Source organism: Aquarana catesbeiana, linkage group LG02 (assembly GCF_042186555.1).
Source record: "Aquarana catesbeiana isolate 2022-GZ linkage group LG02, ASM4218655v1, whole genome shotgun sequence".
NCBI lineage: Eukaryota > Metazoa > Chordata > Amphibia > Anura > Ranidae > Aquarana > Aquarana catesbeiana.
In genome coordinates this window covers 209,677,828-209,690,433 of record NC_133325.1, presented here as the reverse complement: position 1 = coordinate 209,690,433, position 12,606 = coordinate 209,677,828, and positions in this window count along the sequence as shown.

The window sequence follows — 12,606 nt, the reverse complement described above, 5'->3', positions numbered from 1 at the left end:
GGGGACATGTATCAATGCAAAAAAAGTTTTAAAAACTGCTGTTTTTTCGGGAGCAGTGATTTTAATAATGCTTAAAGTGAAACAATAAAAGTGTAATATTCCTTTAAATTTCGTACCTGGGGGTGTCTATAGTATGCCTGTAAAGGGGCGCATGTTTCCCATGTTTAGAACAGTTTGACAGCAAAATGACATTTCAAAGGAAAAAAGTCATTTAAAACTACTCGCGGCTATTAATGAATTGTCGGTCCGACAATACACATAAAAGTTCATTGATAAAAACGGCATGGAATTTCCCCACAGGGGAACCCCAAACCATAATTTAAAAAAAATGGCGTGGGGGTCCCCCTAAATTCCATACCAGGCCCTTCAAGTCTGGTATGGATATTAAGGGGAACCCGGCGCCAAAATTAAAAAAAAAATGGCGTGGGGTCCCCCCAAAAATCCATACCAGACCCTTATCCCAGCACACAACCTGGCAGGCTGCAGGAAAAGAGGGGGAATGAGAGAGTGGCCCCCCTCCCTCCTGAACTGTACCAGGCCACATGCCCTCAACATTGGGAGGGTGCTTTGGGGTAGCGGCCCCCCAAAGCACCTTGTCCCCATGTTGATGAGGACAAGGGCCTCATCCCCACAACCCTTGGCCAGTGGTTGTGGGGGTCTGTGGGCAGGGGGGCTTATCAGAATCTGGAAGCCCCCTTTAACAAGGGAAGCCCCAGATCCCGCCCCCCTGTGTGAAATGGTAATGGGGTACAAAATTACCCCTACCATTTCACAAAAAAAGTGTCAAATATGTTAAAAATTACAAGAGACAGTTTTTGACAATTCCTTTATTTAAAGTCTTCTTCTTTCCATCTTCTTCGGGTCTTCTTCCTTCCTTCTTCCTTTGGTTTCTTCCTCCATCTTCTTCTTCCTCTGGTTCTTCCTCCGATCCTCTGCTGCATGCTCATGTGTTCTCATCTGGCATCTTCCTCCGCGGCATCTTCTTCTCCGCTTCGTTCTTGGGCCGCTCCTCATCCATGGGAGGCTCCCGCTGTGTGATGCTTATCTTCTTCTGACACTTCTTAAATAACGGAGGGCGGGGCCACCCGGTGACCCTGCCCCCCTCTGACACACGGGGACTTGCGGGGGATTCCCTATGGGTTTCCCCGTAATGTCAGAGGGCGCGGGGTCACCTGGTTATGCCCTGCCCTCCATTATTTAAGAAGTGTCAGAAGAAGAGAAGCGTCTCACACAGCGGGAGCCTCCCATGGATGCGGAGCGGCCCAAGAACGAAGCGGGGAAGAAGACGCCACAGAGGAAGATGCTGGATGAGAACACCAGGGCAAGAAGCAGAGGATTGGAGGAAGAACAAGAGGAAGAAGAAGATGGAGGAAGAAACCGAAGGAAGAAGACCTGAAGAAGATAGAAAGAAGAAGACTTTCAATAAAGGAATTGTCAAAAACTGTCTCTTGTCATTTTTAGCATTTCTTGACACTTTTTTTGTGAAATGGTAGGGGTACTTTTGTACCCCATTACCATTTCACACCGTGGGGTGGGATCTGGGGGTCCCTTGAAGGGTCTGGTATGGATTTTGAGGGGGACCCCCACGCCATTTTTTTTAAATTTTGGTGCGGGGTTCCCCTTAATATCCATACCAGACTTGAAGGGCCTGGTATGGAATTTAGGGGGACCCCCACGTCATTTTTTTTTTAAATTTTGGTTCGGGGTTCCCCTGTGGGGAAATCATATGGCATTTTTATCAATTAACTTTTATGTGTATTGTCGGACCGACAATTCATTAATAGCCGCGGGTAGTTTTAAATGACTTTTTTGCTTTGAAATTTCATTTTGCTGTCAGACTGTTCTAAACACTGGAAACATGCGCCCCTTTACAGGCATACTATAGACACCCCCCAGGTATGAAATTTAAAGGAATATTACACTTTTATTGTTTCACTTTAAGCAATATTAAAATCACTGCTCCCGAAAAAACGGCTGTTTTTAAAACTTTTTTTGCATTGATACATGTCCCCTGGGGCAGGACCCAGGTTCCCAAACACTTTTTATGACAATAACTTGCATATAAGCCTTTAAAATTAGCACTTTTGATTATTCATGTTCGAGTCCCATAGACTTTAACGGTGTTCGCGTGTTCAAATTTTTTGCCTGTGCGCATGTTCTGGTGTTCGGCTCATCCTTACCTATATGTATTCTTCTACATATTTTTGGTTATAAAAATCGCAATAAGCGTATATTGATTGGTTTGCTCAAAAGTTATAGCGTCTACAATTTTTATTATTTTCTTTTTTTTTACTAGTAATGGCTGTGATCTGCAATTTTTATCGGGACTGTGACATTATGGGGGACAGATCGGACACTTTTGACACTATTTTGAGACCATTGACAATTATACAGCTATCAGTGCTAAAAAAATGCACTGATTACTGTGTAAATGTCACTGGCAGGGAAGGGGTTAACACTAGGGTGCGATCAAGGGGTTAATTGTGTTTCCTAGTGTGTGATCTAACTGTGGGGGGAGGGGACTGACTACAGGAGATGACAGATTGTGGTTCCTAGCTAGTAGGATCTCAGAATCTTGCTTTTCCTCTCCTCACAGAACAGGGATTTGTGTGTTTACACACACGTCCCTGTTCTGCCTTTTGTGCCTGCAATTGCGTGTGGTTGGTGGTCATTGCAACCACTGTCCACGAGCATCGGCACCCCCGCAGTGCAGCGGGCATGCGTGCCTGCTATCCTGCTTAAAGGAGCTGACGTACAGCTATGATGGCTCACGTGATTATGCCGACCTGCCACAGTATAACGACAGTGACTGGTCGGCAAGTGGTTAAAGCAGTTATTCTTTAACCACTTCAGCCCCGGACCATTTGGCTGCCTAAAGACCAGTGGGCTTTTTACAATTTGGCACTGTGCTGCTTTAACTGGAAATAGCGCGGTCATGCAATGTTGTACCCAAACAAAATTTGCCTCCTTTTTTTCCCACAAATAGAACTTTCTTTTATGGTATTTGATTGCCTCTGAAATTTTTATTTTTTGCAATATAAATGGAAAAAGTCCAAAATTTTTTTTTAAAAATTATATTTTCTACTTTTTGTTATAAGAAAAATCCAATAAACTCAATTTTGGTCATAAATTTAGGCCAAAATGTATTCAGCCACATGTCTTTGTTAAAAAAATGTCAATAAGCGTATATTTATTGTTTTGCGCAAAAGTGATAGCGTCTACAAACTAGGGTACAATTTCTGGAATCTACGCAGCTTTTAGTTCATGACTGGCCTCATTTCTTGAGGTGCTAAAATGGCAGGGCAATACAAACTGCCCCAAATGACCTCATTTTGGAAAGTAGACACCCCAAAGAAATTGCTGAGAGGCATGTTGAGCCCATTGAATATTTAAATTTTTTGTCCCAAGTGATTGAAAAAAAAAAAAAAATTTTATTACAAAAAGTTGTCACTAAATGATATATTGCTCACACATGCCATGATTATATGTGTTATTACACCCCAAAATACATTCTGCTGCTTCTCCTCAGTATGAGGATACCATAGGTGTGAGACTTTTTGGGAACCTAGCCACATACAGGACCCTGAAAAACAAGCACCGCCTTCAGGATTTCTAAGGGTGTAAATTTTTGATTTCACTTCTCACTACCTATCACAGTTTCGAAGGCCATAAAATGCCAAGATAGCACAACCCCCCCCCAAAATTACCTCATTTTGGAAAGTGGACACCCCAAGATATTTGCTGAGAGGTATGGTGAGTATTTTGCAGCTCTCATTTGTTTTTGAAAATTAAGAAAGAAAAGAAAAATGTATTTTTTTTTCTTTTTTCAATTTTCAAAACTTTGTGACAAAAATGAGATCTGGATCAGGAGAAGCAACAGAATGTATTTTGGGGTGTAATTTCACATATGTCCATGGCATGTTTGAGCAATATATCATTTAGTGACAACTTTCTGTAAAAAAAAAAAAAAAAGAAGAAAAAAGAAAAAAAATTCCAGAAACTTGTGGCAAAATATAAAATATTCCATGGACTCAACATGCCTCTCAGCAAATAGCTTGAAGTGTCTTCTTTCCAAAATGGGGTCATTTGGGGGGGGGGGTTGTGCTATCTTGACCTTTCATGGCCTCCATAACTGTGATAGGCAGTGAAGAGTGAAATCACCATTTTACGCCCTTAGAAAGCCTGAAGGCGGTGATTGGTTTTTGGGGTCCTGTACACGGCTAGGCTCCCAAAAAGTCTCACACATGTGGTATCCCCATACTTAGGAGAAGCAGCAGAATGTATTTTGGGGTGTAATTCCACATATTCCCATGACATGTTTGAGCAATATATCATTTAGTGACAACTTTTGCAAAAAAAAAAAAATTGTCTTTTTCCCGCAACTTGTGTCAAAATATAAAATATTCCATGGACATTGACTTCTCCTAGTTCAAACATCTCAGTAGTGATGCAACTGAGCATGCCTAGACAAACAAACCTACCCCATGCCTTCCTGATCCAGATCTCGCTTTTTGTCACAAAGTTTTGAAAATTGAAAAAAGAAAAAAAAAATACATTTTTCTTTTCTTTCTTAATTTTCAAAAACAAATGAGAGCTGCAAAATACTCACCATGCCTATCAGCAAATAGCTTGGGGTGTCTACTTTCCAAAATTGGGTCATTTGGGGGGGGGGGGGTTGAACTGTCCTGGCATTTTATGCACAACATTTAGAAGCTTATGTCACACATCACCCACTCTTCTAAATGCTTGAAGACAAAGCCCTTTCTGACACTTTTTGTTTACATGAAAAAATATTTTTTTTTGCAAGAAAATTATTTTGAACCCCCAAACATTATATATTTTATTAAAGAAAAGGCCCCACAGATTAAAATGATGGGTGTTGTATTTTTTTCTTCACACGGTATTTCCACAGCGATTTTTCAAACACTTTTTTTGGAAAAAAAAACTTTTTTTAATTTGAATGCACTAAAACACACTGAATGAATGAATGAATGCATGAAAGATTTGTATAGCGGTGCAAATGCAAACTGAATCGCCTCAAGGCACTTGATCCGTGCTGTTAGTCCTGTTTCTTAGAAGAGATGGGTCTTGAGTTTTTTTCTGAAGGCCGATGATTTTCTTCCAAGCGCATGTTGGCGAGTAGAGCGTTCCATAACCATGGTCTTTGGATTGTGAATCTTTGTTCTCTCTTTGATTTGTAGTGGGACTTGGGAATGAGGAGGAGGTTTTGGTTAGTTGATCGAAGACTGCGCTTAGGTATGTAGTGTTTTATTTTCTTGCATAGGTATTGTGGAGCGTTTCCTTGAGTGCATTTATGGGTGAGGCAGAGGGTCTTGAAAGTGATCCGGTCCTTTACAGTTAGCCACTGTAGGCTCCTCAGGGATGGGGAGATGGATTCCCAGGGTTTTTTTCCTGTTACCAGTCTTGCTGCAGTGTTTTGGATGACTTGTAGGCATGCAATCTGGTATTTAGGTAGTTCTATGTAGAGGGAGTTTGCGTAGTCGAGCCGAGAGTTGATGATTGTTCCAACTACTGTTGCTTTGTCCTCTTCTGGAATGAAGGGGATGAGTCTAAGTAGTAGGCGAAGGAGATGGTGAGATCCACTGACTACCGATTTTTGTGCATCCTTCGACATTTCTGAGTCAAAGATGACTCAGAGACTTTTGGCTTTGGTGCTTGGGGAGATGGTCTGTCCAAGGATGGTGGGTGGTGTCCAAGGGTTCTCAGTTTTTGTTTTATGGTTTGCGTGGAGAAGAAGAAGCTCTGTTTTGGATCCGTTGAGTTTGAGGGAGCTCGTGGTCATCCAGTCGTCTATCAATGTGAGGCATTTTTCTAGTCTCTGGTACTGGTCTTTTTGATCGGTGATCGAAAGTAGAGTTGGGTGTCATCAGCGTATGAGTGGAAGCAGAGGTCTGATTTTCTAATGATTTGGAGGAGTGGGCGGTTGTAGATGTTGAAGAGCACTGGTGATAAGGGTGAACCTTGAGGGACTCCACAAGAAATTGCGTGAGTTTCAGAGGTGAAGGCTCCTAGTTTCACTGTCTGTGAACGATTTTGTAGGAAGGATGCGAACCATGGTAGATCTGAATTTGAGACTCCAGCTACTTCTGTGATATGGATGAGTAGGGTATTGTGGTCCACTGTGTCGAACGCTGCAGTGAGGTCCAACAGTACCAGGAGACAAGATTCTCCGTCATCTGCTGCTTCGAGGGCATCGTCCCATAGTTTGAGAAGTGCCGTTTCTGTGCCATGGCCTGGGCAGAAGCCTGATTGCAGTGGGTCCAAGAGTTTGTGTGTGTCCAAGTGGCATTGTAGCTGTTGTACTACTGCTTTTTCCATAATCTTGGTGATGGAGTTGAGGCTTGTAACCGGTCTGCGGTAGTTAGGGTCTTTAGGGTCGAGGTTGGATTTCTTTAGGAGGGGTTTGACGATGCCTTGCTTAAGGGCAATTGGAACAATCTCTTCTCTGAATGATTGATTTATGAGATGTGTTATAGTAGGAGCCAGAATGTCGGAACATTTCTTCAGAAGTTTTGTGGGCATGATGTCATTTGCTGATGTGCTGTCTCTGAGGCTTCTGATAATGTTTTTGGTGGTGTCAGTGGTGATTGGGATCAATGAGAAATTCGGTGCTTGTGTGACGTTCGTGTCGATTTTCTCTTTTTGCTTTAGTTGAATGAGGTTGGTTGTCCTTTTCTGTTGAATTGTTTCCCGAATGTTGTAGATTTTGTCGATGAAAAAAATCTGATAACTCATTACAGAATTCTTGAGTTTCGTATGCTGGGGGCTCTAGGCAGGTAGGGTTTATAGTCTGCGAGACTATTTTGAAAAGGCTGTTGAGATGGTTTTTGAGAAATGTTCTTTTTTTGCTTTGAAGATTGCTATGTGATATTTTTGGTGAGTGCTTTATTGCACTATACACAATATTGCCCAAATGTTTGATGAAATAAAAAAGATGATCTTAGCCTGAGTACATGGATACCAAACACTACATGCTTTAAAATTGCGCTCAAACGTGCAGCGGCGACAAACTACATACATTTTTAAAAGCCTTTAAAAGCCTTTACAGGTTACCACTTTAGATTTACAGAGGAGGTCTACTGTTAAAATTATTGCCCTCGATCTGACCTTCGCGGTGATACCTCACATGCATGGTGCAATTGCTGTTTACATATGACGCTTCACCTTTGCACGAGAGCATGGGTGGACAGGGGTGCTTTTTTTTTTAATTATTTATTTTGCTTTTTAATTTTATTTTTAAACTGTTCCTTTCATTTTTTTTTATAATTTTTATTGTTATCTCGGGGAATGTAAATATCCCCTATGATAGCAATAGGTAGTGACAGGTACTCATTTTTGCAAAAATTGGGGTCTATTATTCCCTAGATCTCTCCTCTGCCCTCAAAGCGTCTGATCACACCAAGATCAGTGTGATAAAATGCTTTCCCAATTTCCCAATGGCGCTGTTTATGGCGCTGTTTATATCCGGCGAAAGTCATGAAATGCTCATAGCTTCCGGTTTCTGAGGCCATAGAGATGATTGGAGCCATTCTGGTCTCTGATCAGATCTATGATTAGCTGGTAGAACCACCGGCTGCATTCTCAGGTTCCCTGTCGGGACAGGAGTGCCAGAGAAAAACATGGCAGACAGTGGGAGGGGGGTACGTTCCCTCCCACTGCTTGTAAAAGCAGGCTAGAGGCTAATTAGCTGCTAGGATTGCTTTTACATGAAAGTCGACCACTGACTGAAAAGAATGATACCAAGTGTGACAGACCTAGCCGGGAGAGAGACTTTTGGAGGGGACTGAATGCTAGCCTCTTGCGGATCGATTGTGGGCCCTGGCATTTGGGGGAACGGTGCTCTTTGTGAGCTGTATCCCTGGGGACCCTTGAGGTGGTATTACTGTGGATTCGGGTCCTGGTCCCCCAGGACACACAGACTCTGGGGACCCAGGATTTGCCATATTAGAAATACTGGCTGATTCATAATGCTGGGACAAATACTGTTAGGAGATGCTGATGTCAATTTCAGCCACCTGTCTGTTGCCTGCTAGAATGTGTATTGTAAATAAGTCTAGTATGGGATCTAAGAGTCATTAGATCCCCATTGTTGTTTGTGTTAATTAACTCTGCTATTGTGTGAAGAAGAGTTCGGTGTTGATTTGTGATAATGTTGATTGGGGTTTCTGAGCTACAAGATGGCCAGCCTGGCCTAAAGGTCATGTCTGAGTCATTTAGGCTGTCTAAAGGGATTAGTTAATTAGCCCATGTTAATTAGGTTTCTGGTCACAGGTGTATGTTCAGAGTAATATGAGCAGGAGGTATACACCTCCTCTTTTACTGTATAAAAGAGCCTGTATTCCTTTCAATAAAAGAGATTCCTGGTTGAACTTACATACAGCCTGCCTGGTGTTTGTTCTGAGCTACACAACTGGATTATAACGGCACATAGCTGTAGTTCTAGTCCCGGAGCATCGGATGACCGAACCATCAGATGTTGCGATCTGCAATCTGATTCTATAGCCGCAGAGGAGTGTCAGGAGAATGGAACTGAGTGAGCAGGGGCTTGTTACACCAAGATGATACCAGACATCATTCTTGTATAACCACTCAAAGTCCAGCAACATACCAATACATTGCTGGTCCTTGTTGGGCATATATTGTAATCTTTTTTTTTTTTCATGCAGCCTGTGGGGTGAACGAAAAAAAGAGATTGATCGTTGGGTATGCCCACCATTAGAATACCTCCCTTCATCCACCCACTTCTAATGATTGACATACATGCACCATTTTGTTTTTAACTGTGGTGGTGAAATCACCTCCTACAGCGCTGGAGTCACGGCTTTATGTATTGTGGGAGCAAATGCTGTTGCTGTCAAGATAAATAAATCCGCGCTGCAACTAAATGGCGTACCTGCTAAACAAATGATAGTTAACAATAAAACAAAGTAACATTACAGCTGCAGCTGAATGGTGTGCCTGAAAAAAAAACAATGGTTAACAATAAAACACAGTAAACAGTAAAGTATAAAAAAATTACATACCTGAAAAGCAAACATGATAAAACATAGTAACAATAAAACATTGCAGAATAGAATATAATAAAAAAGAGCAGAACAATAGAGAGACTAGAGAGAGAGAGAACAATAAAATGACTATTTTTGTTTTTTATTTTATATATTTTTTTGAGTTTTTTTTTCTACACTTTTATTTGTAACTGTAACTGTAACGGTTCGGTTACAGGTTCGGGTCTCTCAAAATGCAATGGCATCTTGGGAGACCCTGTGAAAGTGTGTCCTATTCTGTGCAGTGCTGTACCCTACGCTAAAACTCCACTAGTGTATGGTAGCATTCAAAACATTCACCAATGGAAAGACCAGGATTGTCAGGACAGGAGGGACAATAATAGCGGGTGTCACGCTTATATCTGCGCTTGCTACAGACACAACATCTTTTGGGGGCTCGTTGGGTAGGGGTACTAGGGAGGACATATGGAAAATGCCTCTCATGCTGCCGGCTTACTGCATTTGGATTGGAAAGGTGAGGTGAAGCACCATCTGGAAACAGAAAGGCTCTGATGATCTCTTCCTGGAATTTAAGGAAGGATCCAGTCCTTCCTGAAGCTCTGTATAGCACATGAGTATTCAGCAAAGCCAACTGAAATAAGTATACAGACACTTTTTTGTACCAGCGTCTGGACTTTCGGGCAATTAGGTATGGCGCCAACAACTGGTTGTGGAGGTCCACCCCTCCCATATTTTGGTTATATTCGCGGACACAGAGGGGTTTCTCCACAACACCAGTCACTGTAGGAATTTGGACCGTCGTGCCTGTGTGAAGGGAGGACAGAATGAAAACATTCTTATTATCCCTCCACCAGTTAGCAAGTTATTACACTTCAAGCAGGCTCTCTCCCCCCAGCCTAAGATGGGAATCTACAAGCCTCTGGGGTAAGCCCCGGCGATTAGATCGCACGGTGCCACATGCGCCAATCTGATGATCAAACAAGTGACTAAAAAGTGGCACGCTCATGTAATAATTGTCCACATACAAATGGTACCCCTTTCTGAATAAGGGTGACACCAAGTCCCACACAATCTTGCCAGCACTCCCTATGTAATCTGGGCAGTTCTCCGGCTCTACATGACTATCTCTTCCCTCATAAGCCATAAAACTATATGATTAGCCTGTGGTCCTGTCACAGAGCTTATACATCTTGACCCCATATCTGGCACGCTTGCTGGGAAGATACTGTTTGAAAGACAAGCGGCCAGAAAATGCAATCAGGGACCCATCAATGCAGACAACTTGATTGGGAGTAAACAAGGCTGCAAAACGTTTGTTGAAGTGGTTTACGAGGGGACGAATTTTGTAGTGCCTATCGAATCCAGTGTCTCCACGAGGATGACAGAGTTCACTGTCGTTGAAGTGCATGAACTGCAAGATCTGCCCTGACCATGGAAGCAGAGAACATAGGCATATGGTGAATTGGGTCACTCTTTTTAGTTACGCCCATGAGGAGGGATAGGCCCAGAAAGGTTTTAAATTTGGGAAACCGTAATTGGTTTCCAATCTCTGGCAAGGGAGGACAACTGGGGATTAGCGATGATGAATTGAACAGCATACAAATTACTTTGGTCCACAATAGATCTATAGAGATCTTCCGTGAAAAACAGCAAATAAAAATCAAGTGACGCAAAATCAACTGTTTCCACCTGAATTCCGGGTTGGCCAGTGAATGGGGGAAGTACAGGTGCTGCAGAAGTGGTGGGATCCCAATTAGGATTGGCAAATTCTGCAGGAAGGACACTATGGGCACAACGGGCCTGTCTTTGTCTTCTTGGTGGCAGAGGGACACTACTTGTTCTTGCCACCTCGCCAGCTTGAACTGCACTTATGGGACTCGTCACGTCACCATGTGATACTGCAGTGCTAGATGTACGACTAGGGTGTACTAGGCCGCTGGTGCTTGCCAGTTCACCAGAAGGATAACCACTTCTCTGCTTCTCTGCAACAACAGCAGAAGAAGAACGGGGTTGGGTACGCCTGACCTTGGCAGGGACCACTACTCCGTCATCAGAGCTATCTGTCATAGAACCGCTGTCATCTACAGGATCATATTCTGAGCCTGAATCTGACAGATGAGTGACTTCCTCTTCACTATCTGTCATGCTCAGAAACGTGTAGGCCTCTTCACTAGTGTACCTTTGATTTGCCATTTTGGGCTCTAAATTTACTGGTACAGTAGTAAGATTCACAGGAAAAAAGCTCCTAGACTGTCAGCAACTGTATCAAACGCTACCAAAAAAAATGTTAGTGATCACAGGGATCAGGCCTGACTCTGCGAATGCTGCAGTTATGTGTTTAGTGTTTTGTAAGTGACAGTGATCGATCGAAACTGCACTTGGGAGGGCTGGGTGGAGGAGCAAAATGAAGGTGCTAGCAGGTATCTGGGCTGATCCCACTAACACTGCGTTTCTGGGAACCCTAAACTGCTGGGGACATTAGTATAGATCTGATCAGATCAGATATTGATCCTTTCAGACACTATACCAATAAGGGAGGTCTATGCTGTGTGCATTTGTGTTAGCGCTACTGGCACTAATCTGACGCTGCCTGGGGTGACACAGACGCTAACTGACCCTAAAATCTAACTGATATCACCCGCCAGGCAATCTGGGGGTTAAACCTTTATTGGGTAATAAACGGCGGGTGCCCTGACGCTATAAAAAAACTAACTAACCAGCATCACTCATAACACTTATACAGTGATCACTGGTGTCAGGGGGTGAAAGGGTTAATTAGGGGGTATTCAGGGAGTTAAAACCTTTATTAGGGGGGGTTAGGGGGGTACCCTAGATCTAAAGGGGCCTACCACTAACAGCCCTAACACTTATAACAGTTACAAAATGACACCAATGCAGTGATCAGTAAAAAAATGAAAAATGCTATTGGTGTCACTGTGACAAGGGGTGACAGGGGGTGCACGGGGGTAATCAGGGGGTGATTGGGGAGTGATTTGTGTGCCTACGTGTTAGTGTGCTGTTGGTGCAACTCACAGTGATGTCTTCTCTCCTCCGGCTCCAGAACGAAAAGGTTTCACAAGGAGAGATGACATCACTTCTTCTGCTTCTGTTTACAGTTTCAGAAGCAGAGGAAGCTTCTCATTCGTCAGGAGTGATCGTGAGGGAGAGGCAATGAATCAATGGCCTCCCCCTCAGGACAGATTGCTCCTGGAATGATGCCGACCACCTCGGGCACTGGGGGGGGCGTGAATGAGTCCCCCACCCGCGGGAGGGGAGTAACTTACAGGTACGTTACTCTGCCTGCCCATGCCATTCTGCTGACGTATATCAGTGCGAGGTGGTCAGCAAGTGGTTAAAATGTTCAACATATGTATAGGAAGTATAAACTGCTTGAGATCATTTTTTAACAAGATTTTCCTCTGCTGTGCACCTGCTTATAGGAGGGGAACTCATTTAGACAGTTGCTAAGTTTTGTGGCCATTAGTAAATGTGCAATTGTGACTTTTGTTGACTGAGTGCTTTGGTAAATCCTTTCTCTGACTAAAAGTAGTCCATAATGCATGGGAGTGAGCCCATTTGC